Genomic DNA, 27,993 nt, shown 5'->3' with positions numbered 1-27,993 from the left:
ATGCAAAGAACGCATGTGGGTGTGTCTCGGTACGAAATACACGCTTGCAATCTTACTCGTGAGACAATTCTGTGGCTGTGAAGCCACTAATGACAAGGCAGAACATGCAGGTTCGGTTCTTTGTTTGATCAGGACTGACGATAACCGTGGACACGAACAGTGAACTGGATCTACTGCTGTTGCAGATCATTGTAATGCCTTCAGTTTCACGAATACAGACCGACATACCACACAACTCTTTTCCTAGTTTATTATTTTGATTAGGTATCTTTATGTATCGAACGTTTCCTTCCGCATTTTTCCTGGTCCCCACAGCGCTCTCGTGACTAAGAGACTCGTGAAATATTATAAAGGTAACTTACTGGAAGAGACGATTGTGGAGTAACCGAGTATCAGGGGTAAAGAAGTTTTTAAACCTGGATAAACTGACAATTTCTCTTCGTTTTTCAACTGAAACATATCATTATTTTAAATAATACAATATGATTAGTTAACCAACTGACGCCACGGAATACAGTTCTTCAGTAAAAATTGAGACCGCCACGGTGGTCTAGCGGTTAGAACGCTGGCCTTGTAATCCTGGGGTCCGGGGTTCGATTCCCGGCGGTGCCCGAATTTATAACTTGTGTTGGGTAAGGCCGTGGTCTAAGTAACACGGAGTTTTCCTCCGGAACTTCCCCGGTTTCTCCGTAGCATCCAAACAATTACTCCATTCACACACAGAAGAAGGCAATGGCAAACCACTTCTGGATCATCTGCCAAGAACGTATATGAACAGATCCCAGTCCGAGGAAATGATGGAAGGATCCTGTTCATAATATGTCGTCAACCTCCTGTAAAGGAGACGGCGTAATAAAGAAGAAGAAGAAGTAGAAACTGATAGTCGGTTAGCTGGTCAAGAAATACCCTGCTTTTCTTAGAAATCGGAGGTTCATTGCTGTGTTCAAAGGCTCCCACCACTGTACCATATACTGAGCTGGTTGAATCCAATCCACATTTTCATACTACAGTACTTTGAGATTTATTTTAATATTTTCCTCTCATCTGTACCTCAGTTCACAGTTGATCTCTTCCCTTCAGGTTTAACATCTGTGTGAATTTATCTCTCCAAGTATGTTAAATATCTCTTCTATTGCATCTTCCTTAATTTCATTAATTAGAGTAGCTGCATATTACGAAGTTCATTGTTATTAATGTTCATCTTCCTGTTAGTCTGTTATCAGCACCTTGTTATAAAATCGATTTCCGGCAGAGATTGTTATGTCCAGATCGACTCTGGGGCCAACTTAACCTCCATTCCAGAGCATATCGGTGGCTGCTATTTGGGAGGTAAATCGGTGTGATTTCTCACATTACTTTTGTATCCACAATTGGAACACTAGAACGCATAAGGTATTAACTCCACTCCGTCTGCACGCGTTCACGGTTTGGGATCAGGAAAACTTTTATAATTAATATTAATTTAATTGTTTAAGGACTACAAATAATATTTTAATAAATCGAGTTTGAATTAAGCCTGTGTAAGATACGAAATTATATAATTTTTCGCAGGTCTGTTACGTGGTTTTGCGTTTTTGTGTGAGGGCTGCACAGAGTGATACTTTCTGACATCTAAGAGGGTCGCTTGTTTAGTAAAATTGTCTGAAATTTTAGTGATATCGCTTCTATTCATCAGTCGATATCAAACTTTTCGATGTATCGAGAGCAGTAGCTCAATGGAGCTCTGGCAGATCGCAAAACTGGAGGTTTGTCCTGATTTTTCAATTCCAAAAGAGAAGTGACGATCACTGCCTGCAGTACCTGTGGTTTGTAGTTCGTCTTTCGTCAGGCATCCTGTCAATATTCATCAAAGCAAATTAATGGTCGTTTAGTTAGAGCCAGGAGTCGGCAACCTTTTCATTACTTCGGGGCACAATGACTATTCATGTTTATTCGAGGACGATAGAAAAAGAATTTAACAATGCTGTGGACAGCAAGCGGAAGTGAATTTCTTTAGCTTAAGGAATATAACTGATAGTCACTTGAAGATAATAATAGGTTATAAGCGCCGAATAAATGTAACATCGTAATACGATGAAAAGCGCTAAAATTATAACATAATATAACTTATTGTGATATTTATACTACAGATGTTATAATGTTATAAAAATTTTAACAACATTTTAAATTACGTTTGTGTATAGACTGGAATAATAAATACATACTTAGTTCAACACAAACATGACGCATCTAAGCTACAAAAAGGTTATTTCTCCAATTCAAACAGTCGCTGTTAATTTTATAAAATTTCAGTTACCGGTTTCAAATTCATGGACATTTTCCCTCGCTATTGAAATTGGTAATTCAACAAAATTCAATAAAATTTACAGATGAAAAGTTCAGTTATTAATACCACAGTATTTTTTATATAGTTTCGTTAATTTATTACAGTTTGAACAAGGAAACAATTTACCTTTGCTATAAAAAATCCCGATTTTAAACTCATGGGCTTTCAACTACAACATTTTTGTTTCAGTAATATATTTTTTGAGATTATTTGCTCTCACTCGTAGGTAATTATAATATATTCATATCGGTGTTCCTCATCTGCCAAAAATTGTTTGCCTTCTCGCATTGGCTGATTCTCAAATCATGTGATCGGCCATATGAAACGTTTGCGAGGGCCATGTGTGGCCTGCCGGCCGTAGGTTGCCGACCCCTGAGTTAGATGAGTGATAACGTTTTATTGTTTCGTATATTTACATAGATATTAAACCTGCAAAACTTAAGGGAAAGAGCCACTTGCTAGACCTAGGCGTAGATGGAAGAATAATGTTAAGACGGATTTTGATTACATAGTATAATAGAATGTGGGCTGGAATCATCTAGCTACAATGACGGCTTCTTGTGAACTATTGACCTGCTGAGCATCTACTTGTTTCTATTACAGGTTCATAAAGTTAGTTAAATATCTACAAGAGTGGACAAAAATCTAAGTAGCTCAATTTAAATAATACACCAACTCTTGTGCAATTGACATCCAGTGTGGAATTACATAAATTATGGTTTTATGAAGTACGACCTTTTATGCTTTATAATAAACCATCGTCTTATGAATTGTATGATTTAATATGAATTAATTTATTTATTTGCCACTGATGATGGCCTCTTGAGGTCGAAACGCGTTTGGCATTAAGTGTCTTTTCAAAGTATATACAGTTTTTGTTTGTATGCATGATTTTATATATCAATACACTGCACGGTATGCAAGATTTTAAATAGCTACAAGAGAACATAATTTTTGACGTCATGTTAGATACAGGTCCTAAGTGTTATGTTTGTATTGTGAATATTAAATACCATTTTATGATTATACAGTAATACTAGTTTTGAATGTGGATGTTAATTTTCAAAATATATCAATCTTCTCAAAATTCGAAGAAATGATTTTTTGAGTCTTCTGACACTACAATTTCATTTTGTCCGGGACTATTGTAACCACAAATAATTATGGAACTTTGCATAAGACGACTTAAAGAAATACTCGAAAGTCGTGTTGGGGCGCAAGAATTTGAATGTAAGAAGGTATTGTCATTTTAAATTACCGCTGTGTATGACAACAAATGAAAACCCTTCTGTTGTCTGACTTTGTCTGTCAGTCTGACGGAAGACGAGTTCATTGTAATAAAACGTGCTAAGAAATACATGTTTTAGATGTTATATTGTAATTATAGATATTCATACATAAAAGCGGACACATTTTATTGATGAATGTGCTTGATGATGAGATACGGCCATTGGCATCATTAAAAAAACAACGATAAAAACCAACGATTGAACCCAATCTAACAAACAGCAAAGGAAGAAGGACCTAGCATCGCTGAGCGAAACAGAAGCACGATGGTAGACGTGACAAGTGTGAACATTTTCGTGATGCAGTTGTGCGAAGCAAATTGCAGACAAAGAAGCGATGTATAACAGAGAGGGAAGACGAACAGACAACAAGGGCACTGACGTTTCCGTAAAGCGTTCAAATTAAATGCCACTTAAAAGCAGATGGAGTGAGGGAGAAATCTGAAGAACCTGATGGTGTTTGAACTCGAGGAAGGTTACTTACGGACACGATCTTGGTGTTGTTGCCAGAAAGAAGACGAGATCTAGGAGATCCGGGAGAGAAAGTTTAGTGTGAGTGGTTCAGGAACACCAGTATTGGATTTATAGATATCTTCTGTTAAATATTACCAATGACTATGCATTTTGCATGGCGAAGGCAGTGCATAATTTGACATGCAGCTGGATTAACAGAAAATATCCTCATTTTATTTATCGAGATGATATATATATTGTTTAAATCTTGTCCGTCTAATCACAATAAATTCTTATTAAATATTAAAATATTACAATAATTAACATTTAAAATATTTAAAAATATTAAATGATGTTCTTTATCGAAATATTCGATTTACATTAGACCATCATTTTTCACGACATGTTTCAGTTCCTAAAAGAACTATCTTCAGGTGTATATAATTATATAAAGATTCAAATCAATAATAACTTAAATACAATTTCTTAATTACAATTTCTATATATTATTTTAGCGTACATTTTTTATCAGATGTTTATCAGATATCAAATGATGTTCTTTTTCAGATTTTATTCCATTTTAATAACATATTTAATGTTGTTCTGTATATCATGCTCAATATGACTTTAGTGTGGGTGAACGTTTTTTGTTGTTTTTGTATCAGCCTGTAATGTAAATAATATAAAGACTAAATGAATATTAATAAAATAGAAATAGAAAATAAAATAATATATTGAAATAATGAAATATGATGGTCTAATGTAAATCGAATATTTCGATAAAGAACATCATTTAATATTTTTAAATATTTAAATGTTAATTAATTATTGTAATATTTTAATATTTAATAAGAATTTATTGTGATTAGACGGACAAGATTTAAACAATATATATTTATTATATCACAATATGACGCAACTTTACTATCTTATCGAGATGAGTTAATTAATGGGGTTGCAAAATTTCATCATGTACGACATGTAGATTTCTTGATGAAAGTTTTATTTTTGTGCGTCATGCAAGATATTATTTCTTTCTGCTACTTGTTACGACTCCGAAAATTATAACACAATTAAAATAAAGCAAAACTCTAGGTGTACAAACTACAAGGTGAGATTTCGGGTTATCATGACGACGAGTATAAAGTTGGTTGTCTTGTGGAATTTTGCGCCATGTTGTCTGGTAGATATTGACCGAGTGTCCTGATGATGGAGGAAGTAACCTCTTCTGAAACTTCTGTCATTATCAACCAGACTACAAGGCGCGATATCTTATAAGACAGCTATCTTTAGATTATCATTGCGGTTTAACATGATTTTAAACATTTATTTGCTTTCTTTAAAATATTAAACAAAATATAACCTTAACACAGCAGTCATGTCCATTACGCTTGACTGGACGCGTGCGCCTTTCGTGAAATGCGGAAAAAATAATAATTAAACTTTAACCATAGCGTCTCTGGTAGCAATAAATAAAAACGAGGCTATAGTGGCGCCTAAGGTGGGGTCTTTTGGAGTCTGCTTCTTGTGGGAACCTGGAATCAGTTGTCGCGTTTGGCAGGATCTGACTATAATCACTGTGAAGATGTTTTCACATTTAATTTTCTTTCAAATGAAATATTACATAATCTCCATGTTATGGCTAGACAGCGGAAGGGGATTTTAGAATAAGAAACTGTAATCAAATTATAGCGTAGCAACTCGGGGTAAAGTTAATAGTGGGAATATACATGTAGACACGTAATAAAAACACCAAGCAAATATAATATAGTCTATTCCTACCTTATATATTCTTGTCCTTATAACTTTGTGACTTGCTTATTTGAATAGAATAATCGTCTGGAATGAGTTTGTCCACATTTTACCTGACATGTAGTTGGTTCCTTGTTATGAGTACCGTAGTATTTTATCCCTTTTGAAAAATCTGCACTCAGTCTGGTGTACTCACTCGTCCTTCACCTGGCCGCAAACGCCGTCTAACAGGACTCGACGCTTCGAGAGAAGAAACAAGACGTGACGAGGAATCTGAAGATCCCGAACTCAGTCATCGACCGTCCTTACATAAATGCGTACTTCCTAATGAAAATGTTTTTAAATCCTTGAACTAGAGTCTGTTTATATCTGTCCTTACTTCTCTCATCCCATATGACACAACCTACTCTTACTTCAACTCGCTGAATTGCATGAGATGAACATTTTCTTTGAATTTCTTGATTTCTCCATTACCTTATACACTCAGTAATGTTATTCAATATCACTTACGTCTATATGCTAATTCAGATAACATATCTTTTATACACAAACGTAGTTTAGCATGATGTTAATTAAATGATAAAATAAATCGTCATCTAATACAATTATAGAATAGGAAAAGTTTGTGACAGCATAACTGATGGATCAGGTAGACATAAAAATCAAAGCACGTGCGTCTTTAGTAATTAAAATCTAATTACGCAGATATATTGTGACTCTCCGTCACTATGGAGATAATTTTCGTGGGTCTTTATTACGGACGATTGCCAACAAATAGTGGAGTACAAATATATAATTAGGCAGTTAAATAAATTAATAAATAATGTACAACGCTGCAGTAATAAGGCGCCAGTCCGATGTTTGAAGCTTCCCAGGCTCAACTTTGTCTATCATACTGTTTAAGACGACGTAGTATAAATATTCTTACCCCAAGTTAATTCTTTTGTACTTTTAAATCTATTTTGATGTAAACCGTCTTCTGGGATTTTGTGCCATGTTGTGTGGTATGGATTTATCGACGTTTCAGAGGTGCCTCCATCATCAGGTTATCGCATGATGCAAAATCCCAGAAGACAATACGTAAACTTCATTGAAATTAATTGGTTAATAATCAGTAAAATAAAAATAATTTTAGACCACAACTGCAATGTGTTCACACGCTACTACACTCCTTGTGCTTGTGCGGTGGTAATTATTTCTCACTTGTACTCGTTACGGATCACATTTTCCACGTCCGCGTTACAAAATTCCGACTGGATGGCCACTATTAACCGTTATTAGTCTGATTTTAAAATTACCACACTCTCTTCATGCACTTGCAATACCACCACTCTCAGTAAGATCTGTAAGCTTTCTTGTGGCCAAAACATTTATCATGCAGTGAAGTATTTTCGGGCTGTCTGCCATGTGATTAGACAGAAACAGTAGCCAAAACGTCGGATTACAACTACATTCTCATACGGCTGATCGCCCGAGAAGATTTTACTACATATTGCAGAGCGCGTCCCTATCGTAAAACCATGCGTTGAAGTCTCCAATTTGATCTTGCCTGCAAACCTCCTAGTTAATTAAATTGCTGTTTTCGGTAAGTTCTTGGTGTGCCTGTCGTTTGAAAGTATTCTCCCTTTACCCCTTTAGAATGACCACCATCCACTGCATAGTAATTTAGATAAGGAGTTGTTAATTTGTTAAGTCTTATAGCTCTTACCCTTATGTGTTTGGAAATACGTAAGCACGTAACTTGAATTGAGACATTGTCCAATAACTGGGTGTTCTACTAAAAGTGGACTGCATTTTTGTTCTGCGTACTTGGTTAATCTCTTATATAGGCTACATATAACTTTAAATGTTAATGACTTCTTTAATCAGGTGCTACAATTTAACCAAAGCTATAGCGTTTTTGCAGGGCATGAGCGTTTAGTTTAATAAATTTGTTAATGACTTTTACTGGGAACATGGAAAATGCAGTTACATAAGAAACCATCTTTAAAACGCACATAAAGTTTTTACTTTTCACACAAATCTAAAGCTACACGTAATTTACTTTTATAACAGAATGAATGGAATTTTGTTAACGATGCGAGTATTCCAAGAAGAAACTACATAAGATGTCTTCGTTTCAATTTTTAAATCCTTTCGTGTATTTCTTTTCTCTAACGTAATAATCTGAAGAAAGTACAGTTTCTACTTTAAATTCTTGTTATTGTTTATTGGAATTCATTTTATGTGTACCTGAATTCCATTAAAGCCTCAGATTCAATTCAGTTTTGGTACACACTTACCGGGGTGTTATCTGCTCTGGGGTTCAGTTCAGATGCTGTTACGTTGTTAGATTGACGTTCACTTAATCATTCTTTGCTCGTGTGTTTGTAAAACGACATTTCGGTGGTGCGAGAAATTTTTGTAAGGTTAAGTTTTATAATGATAGCGTATGGACCTTTGGAGCTACAAGGAGAGAATTTTTATTGAAGATAAATAACATAGTTTCCTACAACTTATGTATGAAATACTGTTTCTATAAGTCAGCAGTTACAAACATGAAGATGGTTCAGAACTCTGAGGATATATCCGACTAATTTTATGTGGACAGAATCTGAATTTCAATAATAACTACATTCTTCCCAAAAAGAAAGCACTTCTACTGCCAATTACTTCCACCAACAGTAAAATCAACATCAATCTGCAATAGTGCATTCACACCTGCAAGAAATAAAACAATTTTGACTCAAGTAGTATTCATTGTGAGCACAACACGCTAATGCAAACACAAATTTGTAAATTGCATTTTGGTTTTGGATTATGAACTTGCTCAACTAAATGTAACTTTGTCAAATAACCATAAATAAAGAATAACATAATATTTGTAGAACTGGAAGTCTTTGATTTATGTCCGGAGATCTTGATTTACATTGGCAATAAGTTCTCTGTAACTGGTTCCTGAAAGTTTTTTCATGTTTACGTTTAGGAAGACAAATACACGACAGTAGAAGTGCCATTCGTGTGTGGCTGATGTAGTGCATACAGACTCGATGTTGTGTATAAGCCGCCAAAGACTACTGCCGGCAATGTTGATGATAAATATTAAACTGGTTAACTTGTATGGCTGCATTAACATGTAGACGTTGAACCATTAAGACTGACTATTAAACTTGTGGAAGACTAACCATATGTGTTACATATATTTTACAAATGAGACCGGACATTTATATCTTCGTGGATAGTCCGTGTTACTCTGTTTCAGACAAGATTTTGTATGTTTCTATTATAAGAAGTATCTTTTCTAATTATTCTTTCCAGCACATAAGATATTAACTGGTTTCGTTTACTGTTCCCTAACATAGACTCATAATTTTATAGATAATTAACAAATATCCATTTGTTAGCAATAACGATACATTTAAACCATTTGAATCTCAAAGCACTGAAGGTCAGTGACTTAACAAGCAGAATCAGATGGTAGTTTTATGTATCGATACAAAAGAGAACGCAAGTTCGATATATCCCGCCATTATCGACGTGACTGCTTGGAACTACACGTCCGTGAATGAAAGAAGTCGACATCGGCATGCTGAAACAGAGTCCGGTATTTTTAGAAGGCACGTGCGGGCCCTATAATCAGAACGTGTGTGTGTGAATCGTCCCGTTTGTTTCCTGTCTGCGTGACGAATCACCATTCACGAGTGAAAAGAACTGTTAAATTCTGATCACAAGTTTTGTAGTAGCGCTCAGGACTTTTTCACAGTCTCCGTTCATGAAACCTCAAGGATTATACAAACAGGTGCTTCAATAAAAGGTAAGAGTGAGTTTAAACTTTGCATAATTAAGCATCACACCCTGTAAACGAATATGGGAGCGGAATATCTCCACAAATTATTAATCTGAGCACTAGGTGTTAGCTCCATGTTGTGCCCGTTTGCCTTACCACACAGAAGATACGCCTGTACTCACTGGAGTCAGTGCCACGTTTCCGTCTCTACCGGTAATAAAGTCCTGTGTTTTCAGCAAATATTTTAATTGCGAATAAATTATTATGATGCATTTGTGACCTGGTAAGAGTAAAAATTTGGATTCAATACAACCTCTCCGTCAGAAACTATTTATTATACGACGTAAATCTTATTACGATCTATAGCTTTCAATCGAAACGTTTTTGGAAAGACCTGTTATAAACATTTATTGAAAAATAAGGTTAAAAATATTTATCGACTCAACTGAAATAAATCTGTAATATGATAGGTTTTCCAGACATGGCTTTATGATTGCAGCAAATATTAAATAAATAAACAAAGAGAAAAACAATGGTTTTGAGATTCGTGCTTTTATTTTAATGTAATCTTTAATTTTTTGGTACACTGCTGCTATGATTTTCAAGGGAACAGGTTGTAAGATTTGCATGGGCAACCCCAGGCTTCTCCGTCACTTTTTATCCGGTTCGCATAAATTAAATTTACCATTATTATTATTATTACACTAACTTCGAACACAAACTTAATTTTTTCCAACTATTGGTAATAACTTTCTTGACGTGTAGCATCATTGCCTGTGGTCATAATAAGAAAACTAGATCCTGCCCAAGGCTACTTAAATGTTGCCCATGCCTGCAAGAAGTGCGTGGAGTCGTGGTTCAAGGTCATCGCAAGCTCGTTGAATGTTGGCATCACACAGCAAAGAACTACGGTAATTACAGGTTTACCACCATTATAATTATGTTTGCGCTGTTGTAAAAACCACGTCCGCCATTTATCCCTTGCAGGAATAAATAGTCACGACACCGTATAACATTAGTTAACATTGTAATAATCGATTATTCTGTTTACTTATATGATTTCAGGCATAATCTGTATAATTGTGGTTTTGGGATTTTTGTAAATATTTCGTTAGCTTTATTATAATGATAATAATAGCAAGTCTTTTGACTATTATCATGATTATGGCGCACATGTCTTCGGCCTGGTAGACGCTGGGTTCGAAGTCGCTCGAGTTACTCTTTTCTGTATAAGACTTGAGGTTCTCACAGCGGTGAGTATGAAGATTTCCGTCTTCTGGGTTGTTGCGCTGTATAGTCTGGTCGATGTTTACCAACGTTTCAGAGGTCATACTGCCTCCCTGATGACGGAGGCAGTATGACCTCTGAAACGTTGGTAAACATCGACCAGACTACGTGGCGCAACAACCCAGAAGACAGAAATCTTCAGACTCATCGCCCTGATGATGGAGGCAGTATGACCTCTGAAACGTTGGTAAACATCGACCAGACTGCACAGCGCAACAACCCAGAAGACAGAAATCTTCAGACTCATCGCCCTGATGATGGAGGCAGTATGACCTCTGAAACGTTGGTAAACATCGACCAGACTGCACAGCGCAACAACCCAGAAGACAGAAATCTTCATACTCATCGCCCTGATGATGGAGGCAGTATGACCTCTGAAACGTTGGTAAACATCTACCAGACTACACAGTGCAACAACCCAGAAGACGGAAATCTTTTTACTCTTTTCTGTTTCTGTTATGGCACAGTTCTTTTTATGTGGTTATATACCTTAGCCACAGCTTGAGAGGGATATTCGTATTTACATATTAACTGTGAACCAAAGAGACCTGAGTCCCTAAGTGCAAGCAGTGGTCATTCGTTGCCGTGAGATGTAGGCCTGTGTAATACGATGCGATACATTTTTGGATAATCACAAACTTGTTCTTTAGAAGTATAAATGGCTGAGGGGGTTTGGTAGGTAAAAGTTTATGCAATAGCTCTGATATTAAATACCTCTTACTGTTTGTGTTTAAAGCCTTAAGTTTGTGTTGCATTATGAAGTTAGTTCTGTTCGCTTTTATAGTATAATAAAATCTGATCGTTAGCAATTTACTACTGTTATATATATTTACTTATCATTTTCTCATACGGAAGTTCTCATTTATAGTCTTGAGGCTATATTCTCTCGGCGTGTGGTTTCGTCTTTGATCTGGATTAAGAGGCAGGCAGTATCAACTATCAGACCAGCGTTCTGTGTAAACTGCATTTCATCTAGCATATGTTGAGCTTAAAATTGTTGGGTTACGAGATTACTGTTATTTGAAGTGTTCTGTTGATTCAAAGTAAACTGATTTAAAGTTACGTTGACCGACAGTTGCTGGCCTTATAATGATACACCGGGTACAACAAACTCCAGACCTTGAGACTGAATCGTTACTTGCAGCAATCAGGTACAAGGCTGAGTTTGTTGAGATGTTCTAAACTGTTCTTCCATCTTAAGCACATAAAGCGGCGATAATTCAAACTATTTGGTATCTTATTTTACCAAGTTTCACATTCTGCAAGCCTAATAACATAAACAAGAGTTATTTTAATTGTTGTCTCATCTAATTCATGATTTGGTGCATTAATATGATAGAAATTATAATTTATGTTTAGACAAATGTCATGGCATTGTTACAGTTACATCTTTCATTGCCGCAAACGACTGGAAAAAGTCAGCATCATCATATTAAAGAATGTCTTCATATTCTCTGTCAAGTTTATTTAAGCTGTTGTAATGTGCGATAAAATCATAAAAGTTAGCAATGTTTATAGAACTCTAAAGCACAATATTAATCTAAAATACATTAAAACATACGTTCATTACTTTACTAAATCGCATGCTTTTTATAGTCTGAATGTTTTTCGAACTAGTACAGTCGGTGCAATTTATTTAAGCCTAAAACTACATTAAATATCAAACTTATTATCTGTTTGGTTGTAAATTAAAATAAATGTACTCATTTATAATTCTAAAAAAGGCCTAATGCTTATAAGACTATTAATTTATGCAGGAAGATGAAACAAGGTTTGAAATGGTATCTGTTTATGTTGTAGTATTGGAAGAAAGGTAAAATACAGTCTTGTACGTACATTTCAAATTATTTGACATCGTAATTCTGTGGTTAAAAGCTATAACCTGATATGTGGACTTTGTCCACTTCTTAAATAAGCGTTGAAATAAACTTCTAGTGATGTCTTGTGCCAGGCAAAACATAGGATATGCAAACGAAAACACTAAGCTATGTTGTAAGTAAAAAATTTAAATTTACATCCTGAAAACGTAGGTTATAATAGCTGCATAACTTTCAAAATTATTTATTTTAAAATTATATTTCTGCATATATCAGCATGTGGATTTAAATCACAATAATTATCAGTCCCAGATACAAATTAACTAATTGTCGTTCTCTGTAATATAGGTAGATATCGCTTTCAAAAGTTAATGGTCTCGAATAAAATTATTGATTAATTCCTGCCCCGCTATAAAAATCCTTACCTCAAAAAGTGACAGAATGAAACACCTGAGTGTGTATAGCCAGGAAATGGGCAACTGCACGTTTAAATACAAAAAATACAAACAGTTTCTGACAGGAAAGAATTATATATAGTTTACAGTTAAATATAAGATATAAATTGCTTAATAAAACACCGCCAACTACAACCAAAAATAATTAAATGTGGGACAAAAGGAAAGAGTCCTCCGTAATTTATTCCAGATCTATCGTTCCCTATTTTATAGGCTTCTTATTTTTATTTTGAAGCATATGAGAAGTGCTTTACGGCATTTGGATGATTGCCGGGTATGGGTTCCGAAGTTTTTCAATTTTCAGCTACTACAGTAGCTCGCTTTGAACTCTTTCTAATTGGAATACGAATTGCCATCACCTGGGAACAAATTCTTCTCGTGAGATCATCATGCCACGAGTATGTGCTGCTCTCTTCAATTCATACTATACGCCCATCTCAACATTAAAAATATATAAAATATAATTCACGAAAAAGTACTTGAAATACATACACTTATTTAGAATCAGTGACACATAACTGCTTGTTATATAATAATAACCACACCCAACTTCGTTAATTCGTTTAATATTTAGTATACTTTGTCTTACAACCCCGCCCCAACCAAAATTAGCAAGGTAAATAGCCTATAAAGCTTTCGTGTAAACATTTTTCATGAACAGTGTAGGTTAGATAATGTATTTTTAAAATTACTTGTCGGGAAATGTAAATAATTTGAAGAAAAACAGAAGCTCATTACGTACCTTTATTTGGTATATCTCTCAAATTCTATCGATGTGCCACTGTCAGATTTCTTCACCACCTAGCGATGTAAGAGTTCAGTAATTCACTCACAAAACACACACGAGTAAGTTCTCGTAAGTCCTGGAACTCGACTACTGCCTGCTCCAGCAACGTGCAACACGAATGTGCGAGTGAATAGATTCTTCTCAGGCACTGTTCCTACCACTAGGACCAACACTGCAACTATGACTTCCTTGGGTCAGCTTTTCTTAGTTTTATAAGTGGTCTACCCTCAAGCGGAAACAAACGGTTTACCATTGGCTAAGATGCTTCTATCACGTTACCGGATTGGTTAAGAATACTAGGAAGGTAGTAGCAGGTATATTGCTGCTCATCGCTCGGGTTAAGACAGTACTGTTTTCACTGTCATGGTCACTGAGTAGCGCTGAGGACATTGTTACCACAATCACAGCTTTGCGAGTCACTGTCCTTGTCAAAAACATTAGCGTCATATCGCTGTCTTTAATATCCCAATACATTCCTGGTCCAGGCAGGATAACCTCTGCAGTAATCCATTCTTCCAGCTGTTCCTTGTTGTGTCAGATTATCGAGTACTGAGGCGTTTCACAAGAGTACTTCAGAAGATTGCTGTCTGCTGGGTTGTTGCACCATATAGTATGGTAGATGTTTACCGACGTTTCAGAGGTCCTTGCTGCCTCCATCATCAGGGCAGTGCCTCATCTCCCTGATGATGGAGGTAGTATGACCTCTGAAACGTTGTTAAACATCGACCATACTACACAGCGCAACAACCCAGAAGACATAAATCTTCATACTCACCGCCCTGATGATGGAGGCAGTATGACCCCTGAAACGTTGGTAAACATCAACTAGACTACGCAGCGCAACAACCCAGAAGACAGAAATCTTCATACGCATCGCCCTGATGACGGAGGCAGTATGACCTCTGAAACGTTGGTTAACATCGACCAGACTACACAGCGCAATAACCCAGAAGACAGAAATCTTCAAACTCATCGCCCTGATGATGGAGGCAGCAAGGACCTCTGAAACGTCGGTAAACATCTACCAGACTACATGTCGCGACAACCCAGAAGACAGTAATCTTCAGACTCATCGCCCTGATGATGGAGGCAGCAAGGACCTCTGAAACGTCGGTAAACATCTACCAGACTACATGTCGCGACAACCCAGAAGACAGTAATCTTCAGACTCATCGCCCTGATGATGGAGGCAGTATGACCTCTGAAACGTTGGTTAACATCGACCAGACTACATGTCGCGACAACCCAGAAGACAGTAATCTTCAGACTCATCGCCCTGATGATGGAGGCAGTATGACCTCTGAAACGTCGGTAAACATCTACCAGACTACATGTCGCGACAACCCAGAAGACAGTAATCTTCAGACTCATCGCCCTGATGATGGAGGCAGCAAGGACCTCTGAAACGTCGGTAAACATCTACCAGACTACATGTCGCGACAACCCAGAGGACAGTAATCTTCAGACTCATCGCCCTGATGATGGAGGCAGCAAGGACCTCTGAAACGTCGGTAAACATCTACCAGACTACATGTCGCGACAACCCAGAATACAGTAATCTTCAGACTCATCGCCCTGATGATGGAGGCAGCAAGGATCTCTGAAACGTCGGTAAACATCTACCAGACTACATGTCGCGACAACCCAGAGGACAGTAATCTTCAGACTCATCGCCCTGATGATGGAGGCAGCAAGGACCTCTGAAACGTCGGTAAACATCTACCAGACTACATGTCGCGACAACCCAGAGGACAGTAATCTTCAGACTTATCTCCCTGATGATGGAGGCAGCAAGGACCTCTGAAACGTCGGTAAACATCTACCAGACTACACAGCGCAACAACCCAGAAGACAGAAATCTTCATACTCATCGCCCTGATGACGGAGGCAGTATGACCTCTGAAACGTTGGTAAACATCGACCAAACTACACAGCACAACAACCCAGAAGACAGAAATCTTCAGACTCATCGCCCTGATGATGGAGGCAGCAAGGACCTCTGAAACGTCGGTAAACATCTACCAGACTACACAGCGCAACAACCCAGAAGACAGAAATCTTCATACTCATCGCCCTGATGACGGAGGCAGTATGACCTCTGAAACGTTGGTAAACATCGACCAAACTACACGGCGCAATAACCCAGAAGACAGAAATCTTCAGACTCATCGCCCTGATGATGGAGGCAGCAAGGACCTCTGAAACGTCGGTAAACATCTACCAGACTACATGTCGCGACAACCCAGAAGACAGAAATCTTCAGACTCATCGTCGTGAAAACCCCAAATCTTACAATAGTACCTCAGTGTCATATTATTATGTAGATCAGTAAGAACGAAGCAAAATTTGAGAAAGAGATTGACTGAAAACGTATTAAAATATGTAATTTCGCTCGTCTGCCCCGTATATTTGCCTCCTACGACAATTACAGCACCGAAAACTAAACACAGATACTGAAATTTAAAAAAGCTCTGTTATATTTGGGATTTAACGAATTAACAACATGAAAATTAACTCTTAATTTGAAATGATTTTGCAACCCTCTCATAGTGGAATCCGAAAGTTCAATACCTTTAACACCAAAGCCTACCACTGATCCTGAGACTTTTCCATCTACCTCCCATCTTAAGACCCATTTTCCTCAGTACATTATTAACGTTTTCCTGTCATATCCCTGTCGGTTCTCAAAGTAGCTAGTTTACACGTTGGGTTTATCTTCTGGTCTCTTCTTGTCTTTCTATTGTAACCTCTTACATTTCACTATCGTCTATATCTATTCCGGAACAATTTCCTTGATTGTCAGTAGCAGAATTTCTGCTTTATTCTTTGTGGTGTTTATGTTAAATCACATACAATTATTATTGGTTGATTTAGGTTGTCCTGATGGTACTAATTACAGTACAATTAAGAAGAGTGGATACAATGCTTTCTTATGTCGCTGTTATTCTGAAAATGCAGCACGCAAATACACGAACTCTGTTAGACGCCGATACATTTTTTGACCTAACAAGTTATTTGTGTATTTATAATTCAATTATTGCTCCCACTTGAAATTTAAATTACAAAGTGTGATTTTCCAAACATTACAGATAAGATAAAATAATAAACTTTATTTATTAAAGTTATTGAGAAGCTGGTAGTAATCGCTCAGTTGATCAATTTCAGAGACTTCTTACTGCATTCACGCGAATCTGCCTTTGGATTGTATCATAAGCCAGACAGTTTCTGTTCAAATTAATACAAAATGGTACATTTAAAATAAATGTTGTTATATACTATAATGCGTTTCTTAAAAATACAAGGTGAAAACTACACCGCTCTCAGGGGAATCCTCAGGAGCAGCTATCTAACATATCCTGTTTCACGATGTTCACACTACATGCCGCCCAGTAAACGTTATGGATTATATTATCGCTTACAGCAGACGTCAGATGAACCAGCTATGACATATCGGTGTAGATGGGGTGATAATATTAAAACACTGAAGGTGTAGACTGGATTCGTCTGGTTCAAGATAGGATTAGGTGATTCGCTTTTGTGAACACGGCAACAAAACTTTCCTTCAGCTCATGAGGAAAGACGTTCCATGGAGTTAATTATTTTGATGCGAGCGTATTGTCGATTAGAAAGTGAAACGTTTGATGTAAGAGGTGTTCTGTTTGAAAGACGTAAATTGAAATGAAGAAGACATGAAGGTAATTGTCCTCTCAAACGGTATGGGCCCGAAGTCAAAGTTCGAATGTCATATTCGTACCGCACTTCCTTAAAGTCATGTTTTGCTGAATGGAGTATAGTGCGGATGTGTGGTGACAATCCATGGACCGTTGTGCCACATGTCCCGGAACTAACATGTCCACTCCCTTTATTAACAACGCCAAGTAACTTTACTTCGGGTGGGACCAACTGCAATATTTTTCATTATTTTGGTTGTCTGTTAGAGTGTGCTGTTTGTCCCCAGATGTAACTGTATCTGCTGAGATCACAAGCGTGCAGTGCATGGACCCTCTTCAATTGTAGAATGTCATAAATATTTAGCCTGTTACAGACTGCTTCAGCAATTCAGACAAAGAATTGTACTTTAATTAAAAAGCGTTATGTATGATTCACAATTGCCAGAAGTAAAATATAATTAAAGATGAAGATTTCTGTCTTCTGGGTTGTTGCGCTGTGTAGTCTGGTCGATGTTTACCAACGTTTCAGAGGTCATACTGCCTCCGTCATCAGGGCGATGAGTATGAAGATTTCTGTCTTCTGAGTTGTTCCGCTGTGTAGTATGGTAGATGTTTACCAACGTTTCAGAGGTCATACTGCCTCCGTCATCAGGGCGATGAGTATGAAGATTTCTGTCTTCTGGGTTGTTGCGCCGTGTAGTCTGGTCGATGTTTACCAACGTTTCAGAGGTCATACTGCCTCCGTCATCAGGGCGATGAGTATGAAGATTTCTGTCTTCTGAGTTGTTCCGCTGTGTAGTATGGTAGATGTTTACCAACGTTTCAGAGGTCATACTGCCTCCATCATCAGGGCGATGAGTATGAAGATTTCTGTCTTCTGGGTTGTTGCGCCGTGTAGTCTGGTCGATGTTTACCAACGTTTCTGAGGTCATACTGCCTTCGTCATCAGGGCGATGTTATGCATGATTCACAATTGTCAGAAGTTGTAAAATATAATTAAAGATGACGGAGGCAGTATGACCTCTGAAACGTTGGTAAACATCTACCAGACTACACAGAGCAACAACCCAGAAGACAGAAATCATCATACTCACAGCTGTGAAAACCTCAAATCTTACATAATTAAAGATATTCCTTTATTTGTTTAATTTGTATTCACACAACACCTGTGAAGTCAATATTAATTGGTGCAAGCTGACAAAGCACCACAATCTAACGTAATAATTACTCTACCAGGGATTAATAAGCTTTATTAACATATTTTGTGAACATTGGTGGTAAAAACGTTGAAAGGGGGACACACATACACACAAAAGCAGAATGGTGATCGCTTAAGCTTGCATTTATCCCCAAGAAAGTAATGCAGTCTAGAAAGGGTAATCCTTTCAGAATGTTCAATTCTTATTGCCTATGTTATCATTTCTGTATTTAAATATAATTTTTGTAAATAAATTGTATTTTTAAAAACACACTAAAAATTGTGTTGCGCTGTGTTAAACAATTCATTGAATGTACGAATCTAGTGATAATTCTTGTTCGTTCTGCAATTGACCATATATTTTCAATTCGTGATTAAAACTGTTTTATTAACTTGAAAATTAAGTAAACCAGTCTGTACCGGCGATCAAGGACCCCAAATGCAGAGTTTTACCAAATCAGTCCAAACGGTAGTAGAGTTATGAAATATCAGCATAAACATTTCTTTTGTTTCATTGTTTCGAAAACCATACGATATACGGAGAAGTATATTGGACATAATACATGTGTTTCGTTCCTCTATACAATTTTTATTCGGACCGTGTTTCGCTTCGACGAATACTTAGTGACTTAATTCTGAAATGCGCGTACAGATATTCATGTTGTCTTCGTTATCTTTTTCCAATTTTAACCCAAACTGGAATGAGTCACATACTTCAGTAACTCTCCAGTCAAATGTCATGAAAATCCGTTCAGTGTTACATGCGGACAGACTAACGGACAGATATGATGTAGCCAACAGGTACATTTTTAATAATTTATTGCTTTTGTGCCAAACAAAAAGGACAGTCTACAGTTTCTCCAACTTCTAAAAACCTTCCTATTTCTATTAGTAAAGAAATTGTTGTTATAAGCTTTAAAATAATTAGGCAACAAGGGGCAAAAAAGAGTAGTTTTCTTCGAATGCTTTGTTGTGGCTAAGAAATGTTTAGTCAGACGAAAATAAATTGTAATCTTAATCAATAACCTCTTCTTACCGGATGAATGCGTGGATGTGAATGGGGCGGGTGCCTAACCGACAATTGCACCGCGAACATTTCTTGAAATTTGACGTGAAGCTTTCACGGCGGATAATATTAATAAAATCTTCTCGAGGAAGCAGCCCCGCACCTCACATGACGTACGTTGCCTATACAGAGTGATTCAAAAGGTTAGGGCCAAACTGAAGGAGCGTATAGAGGGACTCAGACAGAACAACTTTCGACTGACTGAGGATAACTTCGGAGGACATGGATTCCTATTCTAAAGTTGTTCTCTCTGAGTCCATCTATACGCTCCTTCAATTTGGCCCTAACCTTTTGAATCACTCTGTATAATAGGATCATGTCGTTGTCTTCTCAACTTCCTGGTGCTGGCTTGTACTGTCATCTCCCGGAGGTGGTATACCTCAAGTACTGGCTCCTTACTGAGAGGAATCAACTTTCAGATGGAAGTCTTGTGTTTCAGGGCTCCTTTATGTGTCCTTCGCCACTTAATTCTTTACTTCCCGTGTTACATTTTGTCTCACGGGAGACGAGGAACAGATGTCTTCTCAGGTTCCCTGGGTTGGCTCACACCGTCAGCTCCCTCATGTGATGCCAGAACTGCCGACTCCCTGCTGAAAGAAATTAGCTTTCAGATAGAAACTCTGTGTTAGAGAACTCTGCTGTTGGTGGCCATTATCAAAGCCTTCCTATAGGTCCCAGCTCTTCTAGAGCAGTGGTATTCAACCTTTTTTATCGCGTACCCCCAGATATAATTTCTCTTCAACTTTGTACCCCCAAAGTATAATTTGTATAATTCAAGTTATACATAATATATAATCTACATCCTAAGTAAATTACATCCTAAATAATGTATTAAATAATAAGTTTTAAATGAGAAAAAGGAAAATCAAGCTATTAAACAACAAATATATTATTGTCTATCATATAAAAATTAATAAAGGAACAAAGGTATTTTAGCAAAGCAAAATAATATGTTTAAATATTTTATCAATTATTAATTACTGTTGTTCAAACCTGTTAATGAGATGATTGAACTTGTTTCTGCCGCCCAGATAAGAATTACATTAAGGAGAGAGAGAAAAAATGGCCCTCCCAAATTGAATGTCCTTACGTCCAATTCTCCTGTGGCCTACCCTAAACCTGGCCCTGATTATTCAGTGTTTATCATAAATATATATATATATATATATATATATATATATATATATTTTTAAATTTCACATACCTCCAGGGGTACGCGTACCCCAGGTTGAATACCACTGTTCTAGAGAACTCTGGGTCTTTGGAGGGGATTGACCTTTTAATTAGGGTACTTGGTCTTTTAGGTATCCTTTTCAGGACCTCCATGAAATTAGGTGTGCCACGTACACCGGCTGCCTTCAGCCCCCGATGCTACGTTACCTTTCCATGGTTTTAGTCTTCGTCCTGGCACTCTCAGACACTTAGTCTTTGCCAGATGAGACCTGCATACCGTCGAGGCTGGCTACATGTTATAAGTCGCTTCAGTCCACAGGTTTGCTGGAACCGCTAACTCCCTGTGGTGGTATGCCAGAGCTACTGGTTCAATACTGAGAAGAGTCAACTTTCAGACGAAGACTCTGTGCCAGGAATCTCTTTAAAATGGCATTTGCCAATTCTGTTTAATTTCTCGTGTTCTTTTTACACTCCATAAAAGTCTCTACACGCAGAGCCCCACGCGGGTGGAAGGTGTTGATACTGTGGTCTGCTGCCCCGTGCCGCGAAGGGATCATTAGGACACTGCTGTCACCACCTCAGAACTTGGCTTCTGTAGACCAGAGTCCTGTTCGCCGTCCAGAGACGTTATCACTCTCCGCGACGAGGACGACAAGGGTTGGACTACTCAGGAGTTCTTATTATCTACCTTCGTCCACTTATGTTTGGCTGTTATGTCCGTACGCTAATCAGAGGAACCAGCAGTTCTGCATAAAGATAGAACTACGTATTCACACTTAGGCAAGTACTTGTGTGTTCTATACCTGGGGTATGACCTATCACTGCGAGAAAGGCGAATTTTTTTTTGCAACTGAAAATAACATTGATATGGATTCATTCGCATTATCGGAGGGTAAGAATAAAGAAATGCAATAATATATCTTAATGAAACACATAATAATATTGTCGATATAGGCTTATGGCCTTAAAAATACTTTATTTCGCGAAGTTACATTTTCCCGTTGTTCAAAATATATGGAATTTAAGAAAGAAATGTAAAAATTACTGTGGTATTTATTATAACTTAAGTTTTATGAACAGTGACTTGAAATCAAAACTGTGTGATAGCTAACAAGCAATGACTTAATAGTAAACTCATCTGTATATAGAAAAACAGCTATGTCTGTTTTCAAGTAAATAGCAACTAAGTGATCTTCAGTTTAAAGAAATACAGTTTCGCTTATTCTCCCCGACATTATTATTTTATATTTTGCGGCCCTCGACAAAAATGTGAATAGCCGATAAGGCTGGCGGTAATATAAAGATTGCCAATCCCAGCTGTTTTGCAACAGGTGTGCCACCATAATGTGTCAGGTGCGCCGAAAATTTTTGTAAGATGATGTATGTTTGTACATTATACTTAAATAGGGGCAATAGCTCATCTTTCGTTAATAGAATTCGTAATAAGCACGCAGACTTGGTCTTCATCAATGGTTTATTCAACATGTATTATGTCTTAAGGTCGTTCTCTTCTGAGCTGTTGCGCTGTAATAGTCTGGTAGAAGTTCACCAACATTTCAAAGGTCCTTGTTGCCCCCATCGTAAGGGCGATGAGTGCCCTGATAGTGGAGGCAGCAAAGACCTCTGAAACGTCGGTAAACATCTACCAGGCTACACAGCGCAACAACCCAGAAGACAGAAATCTTCATACTCATCGCCCTGATGATGGAGGCAGTATGTCCTCTGAAACGTTGGTAAACATCGACCAGACTACACAGCGCAACAACCCAGAAGACAGAAATCTTCAGACTCATCGCCCTGATGACGGAGGCAGTATGACCTATGAAACGTTGGTAAACATCGACCAGACTACACAGCGCAACATCCCAGAAGACAGAAATCTTCATACTCATCGCCCTGATGATAGAGGCAGTATGACCTCTGAAACGTTGGTTAACATCGACCAGACTACACAGCGCAACATCCCAGAAGACAGAAATCTTCATACTCATCGCCCTGATGATAGAGGCAGTATGACCTCTGAAACGTTGGTTAACATCGACCAGACTACACAGCGCAACATCCCAGAAGACAGAAATCTTCATACTCATCGCCCTGATGATAGAGGCAGTATGACCTCTGAAACGTTGGTTAACATCGACCAGACTACACAGCGCAACATCCCAGAAGACAGAAATCTTCATACTCATCGCCCTGATGATAGAGGCAGTATGACCTCTGAAACGTTGGTTAACATCGACCAGACTACACAGCGCAACATCCCAGAAGACAGAAATCTTCATACTCATCGCCCTGATGATGGAGGTTGTATGACCTCTGAAACGTCGGTAAACATCTACTACACGGCACAACAACCCAGGCGACAGCCATCTTCGGACTCATCTCCGTGGAAACCTCAAATCCTACTGTTTCTTGTTTTGTTTCCGTAAGCCTGCGTTCTTACGGGGATAAGTATTTGTATGTAAGCAAATATTTATGGCCATGGAGATTTATATACTCCCCTTCGTGAGGCGAAATTTTATGATGTGCTGTCATGTGTCTGACAAATTGGATTGTACCGCAGGTGAACAAAGTTTCATGCCTGAATTTTTTCCCCCCACATGTCAGATTCTTTATTTTCAGTAAAGGATAAATATCAAATTTAAGAGTCACTGGGTAGTTGAATTCCTGGCCTGTCCAAAGTAAATTTGCTTGTACATTAAAGTGTTTGCATATCTTTCAGCAAACAAATTTCCATTAGCAATTACACTTATATATTTCTTTCTTACACGTCTCTTGCATGTTCAGAGTTATGAAATTCAGGAAGGAGAGTTTGAACTATAGAGAGACCCTTGCCTTTCGGTTTTGTACCTTAAAGCAGAACATTAGATAATTAAGTTACTCATCGACCTTTGCTCTAAATATCGATAAATTAGTTCCGGGCTGTACACTTCGTTTTATACCGTTATGACGTCATATTTGCGATTCCAAAATTCTTGTGCTTCGAGGTTTCTTTTTTGCGAATAAGAAGCTGGAGTCACCGCCAACCTTTAAAAAATATTTAATATTTGAATAAGCAGTTTTAAAAATGTGACTAATATTAAACACTAGTGACATCTGTTAAATGCTCTATCCGTTGATTGTGAATTGTGTCCTTTTATTAGCTACTTATATTAAAATTAGGTCATTAGCCCCCCCCCCTCCGACAAAAACTGCATAACTGAATATTGATTTCACTTTTGCTCTGATTTGCTCTTGTAGTTATTGTCATGGTTACATAAAATAGGGACCGTTCTGATTTACTGTGTGAATAGAATTCAATAAATTCAGTAATCGGCAGTCGAAAGTTGTCCATGTTTCGTAATAACTGAAATCCTTCCTTTCTTACTCGCAGTCTTGTCATAATACTCAATGAGTATATAATTAATAAATTGGTTATTAAATGGAATGTGCTCATAAAATGGACTAATGTTGGTCGGTGAACGTTTTTTAAATCGCTATTAAACTGCAGGCAACGTAAAAACGTAAGCGTATCTCTTCATCACAAGATTTATTCATTGACTCTTACCTACATGTCTTCTTATTAATTTTCGTGTTATAGAAACAAACGAATGCAGAAAAATGTAGATACTATCAACAATTTTTACCGAAAGACATGAACATACTTTTAAACATTGCATTATTTCCTGTCTGCTGGTTCAGTTGGTTATCAGAAACTGTTGACAAAGGAGCCATAGATTCAGAGGATCTTGATTTTGTATTAGAAACTGATCGATAACTGCAATGTGTAGCCTTCGATGTGTGTTGAAATGTACGTATTGATTTGTGCATTATTTAAGGTTTTACGGTCAATGTTAACTGATAGTATTTTAGTAATATTACATAAACGGATGATGAGTGACCATCAAAATATTATGTTATCATTGGAAGGACGTTTGTTCAATAAGATGTTATGAAATATCCAAATCGATCTCTGAAGTAAAATCTTTGTTAATAATCAGAATATTTGACATAAATCACACGTCCTGGATAGAATTCAATACGATTCTACTCTAAAAATGTAATCATAATCTGCCGAATATTTTAGGAATGGCAAGGGATTTTATTATGCCAAATAAGCCATCTTAATGTGAGATTTGAGTTTCACAAGGCATGAAGATGGCATGTTGACGAATACGTTGGTTGCTGCCTTCATGTCCACAAGGAATAACAACCCCTGATGATGGAGGCAGTATGACCTCTGAAACTTTGGTAAACACCTACCAGACTACGCGGCGCAACAACCCAGAAGACAGAAATCTTCATACTCATCGCCCTGATGACGGAGGCAGTATGACCTCTGAAACGTTGGTAAACATCTACCAGACTACACAGCGCAACAACCCAGAAGACAGAAATCTTCATACTCACCGCTGTGAAAACCTCAAATTTTTACAACTATCGCGCAGTAAATAACTGCAGTAAACGTTGTTAACTCTCTTTACGCCTAGAGTACTACATACAATTTCAAAATTCTTTTGCTAAGAAATGAACTCTCAAATTGTCGCTCCCGTATTATTTGAATAATTCTACTATGCAGACTTCCTGATCTTAATGGCTTCAGAGTTGTTTGCATTGCTAAAAACCAATATATTCTTCCGAAGTATGTGGGTAAAACTGCATGCTTAACACCTAACTTAATATGAATTAGCACTTTAAGTTGTTTATTGAGGGTCATGCAAATATACGTGTCTATTATATGCTGTCTTTTGGGTGCACGTGTAAAATGGAGTGTCACTCCTATACAGTTACATGTGTTGTTCTGTCACTCTCATTTGTGTTGTATATGAAGTCAAGTAATTCGGGCGCAACGGAAGATACGCCACTGGGTAGGGCGGATAAGAATAAAGCATGGCCACACATTCGGTTTCGGTGTAAAATGGAATTTATAACTGTCGTCAGTGCTTCTGAATCTAAATTAACGTGTGTATGAAAGACACATTTTCTTTATAAAACTGGTATTTTGAAGCCACTTTCCAAGACTAAACGTATAGAAGCAGGGTAGAACATTTCGGGATAGGTAAGGGCCTATTACAACAGGTCAGGACAGATCACAAGTAGGACATGTTAGCTCAGGATATGAGCTCTTGACGGGTTGTGATCGGTTAGAACATGTTATGAAAGATCAGGACAAATTAGGTTAGGCTGGGTTGGGTTTAATTAGATTTATAATTTATGTTATGTTTGGTTAGATTAGGTTATGTTAGGATGTATTCGGCCCCAGGGAAACTTACTTTGTGGACGAGCCTCGTAGATAGATGGATGGATAGATGGATAGATAGATAGATAGATAGATAGATAGATGGATGGATGGATGGATAGGTGGATAGATAGATAGATAAATAGATATATATATATATATAGATATATAGATGGATGGATAGATCGATATATAGATAGATAGATAGGTAGATAGATAGATATATAGATAGATAGATAGATAGATAGATAGATAGATAGATAGATAGATAGATAGATAGATAGATAGATAGATAGATAGATAGATAGATAGATGATTCATAAAGCCATGTTCTGGTAAGACGATGTTGAAGTCGCTTCTGGGACATTTTGATGTGTGACAGACAGATTTTTTAATTTCCTATTTTGTGGGAGTTTAGTTTATTATTTCGGTTAAGGAAGTGTGACATTTTCAAAAATCGGTTTTTTAAATTTAATTAGGGAAGTTCGGTTTTTTGAAAACGGGGTTTGCCTAACTATGGTTTTAAAAATTCTTGAGTGGGACAGTCCGATTTTGTGAAGTCGAGGTTGGAAAGGTCTTATTTGTGGAAGTCAGGCTTCAGAAATTCGATTTAAGAAAATCGGATTTGGACCAAGAAAGCACATGTTACAGGTTATTTTGGATACAAACTGACTGCTAATCGGCAATCTGGTCAACAAAAGAATATTCCCTAACATGGGTGCTGTAGTTTTACTGATAATTTAAATTGATTATTTTAATACAGTATTTGTCACTGAATGTAATAATACATTATTGTACTTTGAATGAAATGGACGCGAAAGATCAACTTTGTCTAAGTACATTTAATTTTGAACAAATTTGAATACCAATCGGACACCCATAAAGCAATTTACTTGGCTTTACGCAATTACCTAAGGTTTAAGAATAGGTGTTTGCAACCCGTGGTCCTCTAATATTTCATGCGGTCCGCGTACAATTTTTATAATACTACATCAACCAACCTATGTGATGAAATATACTCACCTGATATTAGCAAACAAGTTTCGTTAACGTTGTCAATATTTGAAAATAGACTACCTTTCGCTGTGAGGAACTTTCAGCTTAAGTCTTAGTTAAGAACGTGAGAGAATAATTGTGATGTGGCGTACAGACGACAACGTTGAGAGACACAGCAACATGTTCGAAGATTACTGTAGGGAAAGCGGTTTCAAGTATCTTTAGGTTACGTTAGGGGATAATGGCCGATTTTATTAAAGTAAATTGTTGAGCGATCAGTGAAACTGTTTGAAATAGTAAACTTCATTCGTGTTTCAATAAATTGCCTTCAGTTTTATATAACCTTGCTGTTGACGAGTCGATAAGTGTTGAAGTGGCTCCAGGTACGGGAAAGGATAAGAATTCCTGAAGATTTCTGTCTTCTGGGTTGTTGCGCTGTGTAGTCTGGTAGATGTTTACCAACGTTTCGGAGGTCATACTGCCTCCGTCATCAGGGCGATGAGTATGAAGATTTCTGTCTTCTGGGTTGTTGCGCTGTGTAGTATGGTCGATGTTTACCAACGTTTCAGAGGTCATAATGCCTCCGTCATCAGGGCGATGAGTATGAAGATTTCTGTCTTCTGGGTTGTTGCGCTGTGTATTCTGGTAGATGTTTACCAACGTTTCAGAGGTCATACGGTCTCCATCATCAGGGCGATGAGTATGAAGATTTCTGTCTTCTGGGTTGTTGCGCTGTGTAGTA

General features: G+C 37.4%; 1 protein-coding gene across 1 annotated transcript in view; it reads right to left on the bottom strand.

Annotated features, from left to right (window-relative positions):
• tyn (trynity) overlaps window positions 1-14,114 on the bottom strand; it is a 71,410-nt gene extending 57,296 nt beyond the window's left edge. The window contains exon 1 of the mRNA XM_022066859.2: window positions 13,885-14,114. The gene's annotated coding sequence lies outside the window, so the exon portion shown is untranslated. The remainder of the gene's footprint in view (window positions 1-13,884) is intronic.
• Window positions 14,115-27,993: the final 13,879 nt, after the last annotated feature.

This window comes from Zootermopsis nevadensis, unplaced genomic scaffold (genome assembly GCF_977971745.1).
Source record: "Zootermopsis nevadensis isolate Lab colony 2312 unplaced genomic scaffold, Znev_1.0 Znev_ptg000061l, whole genome shotgun sequence".
In the NCBI taxonomy this organism is placed as follows: Eukaryota; Metazoa; Arthropoda; class Insecta; order Blattodea; family Termopsidae; genus Zootermopsis; species Zootermopsis nevadensis.
The sequence above is the reverse complement of the archived record's forward strand: the minus strand, read 5'-3'. Positions and strand labels throughout refer to the sequence as shown.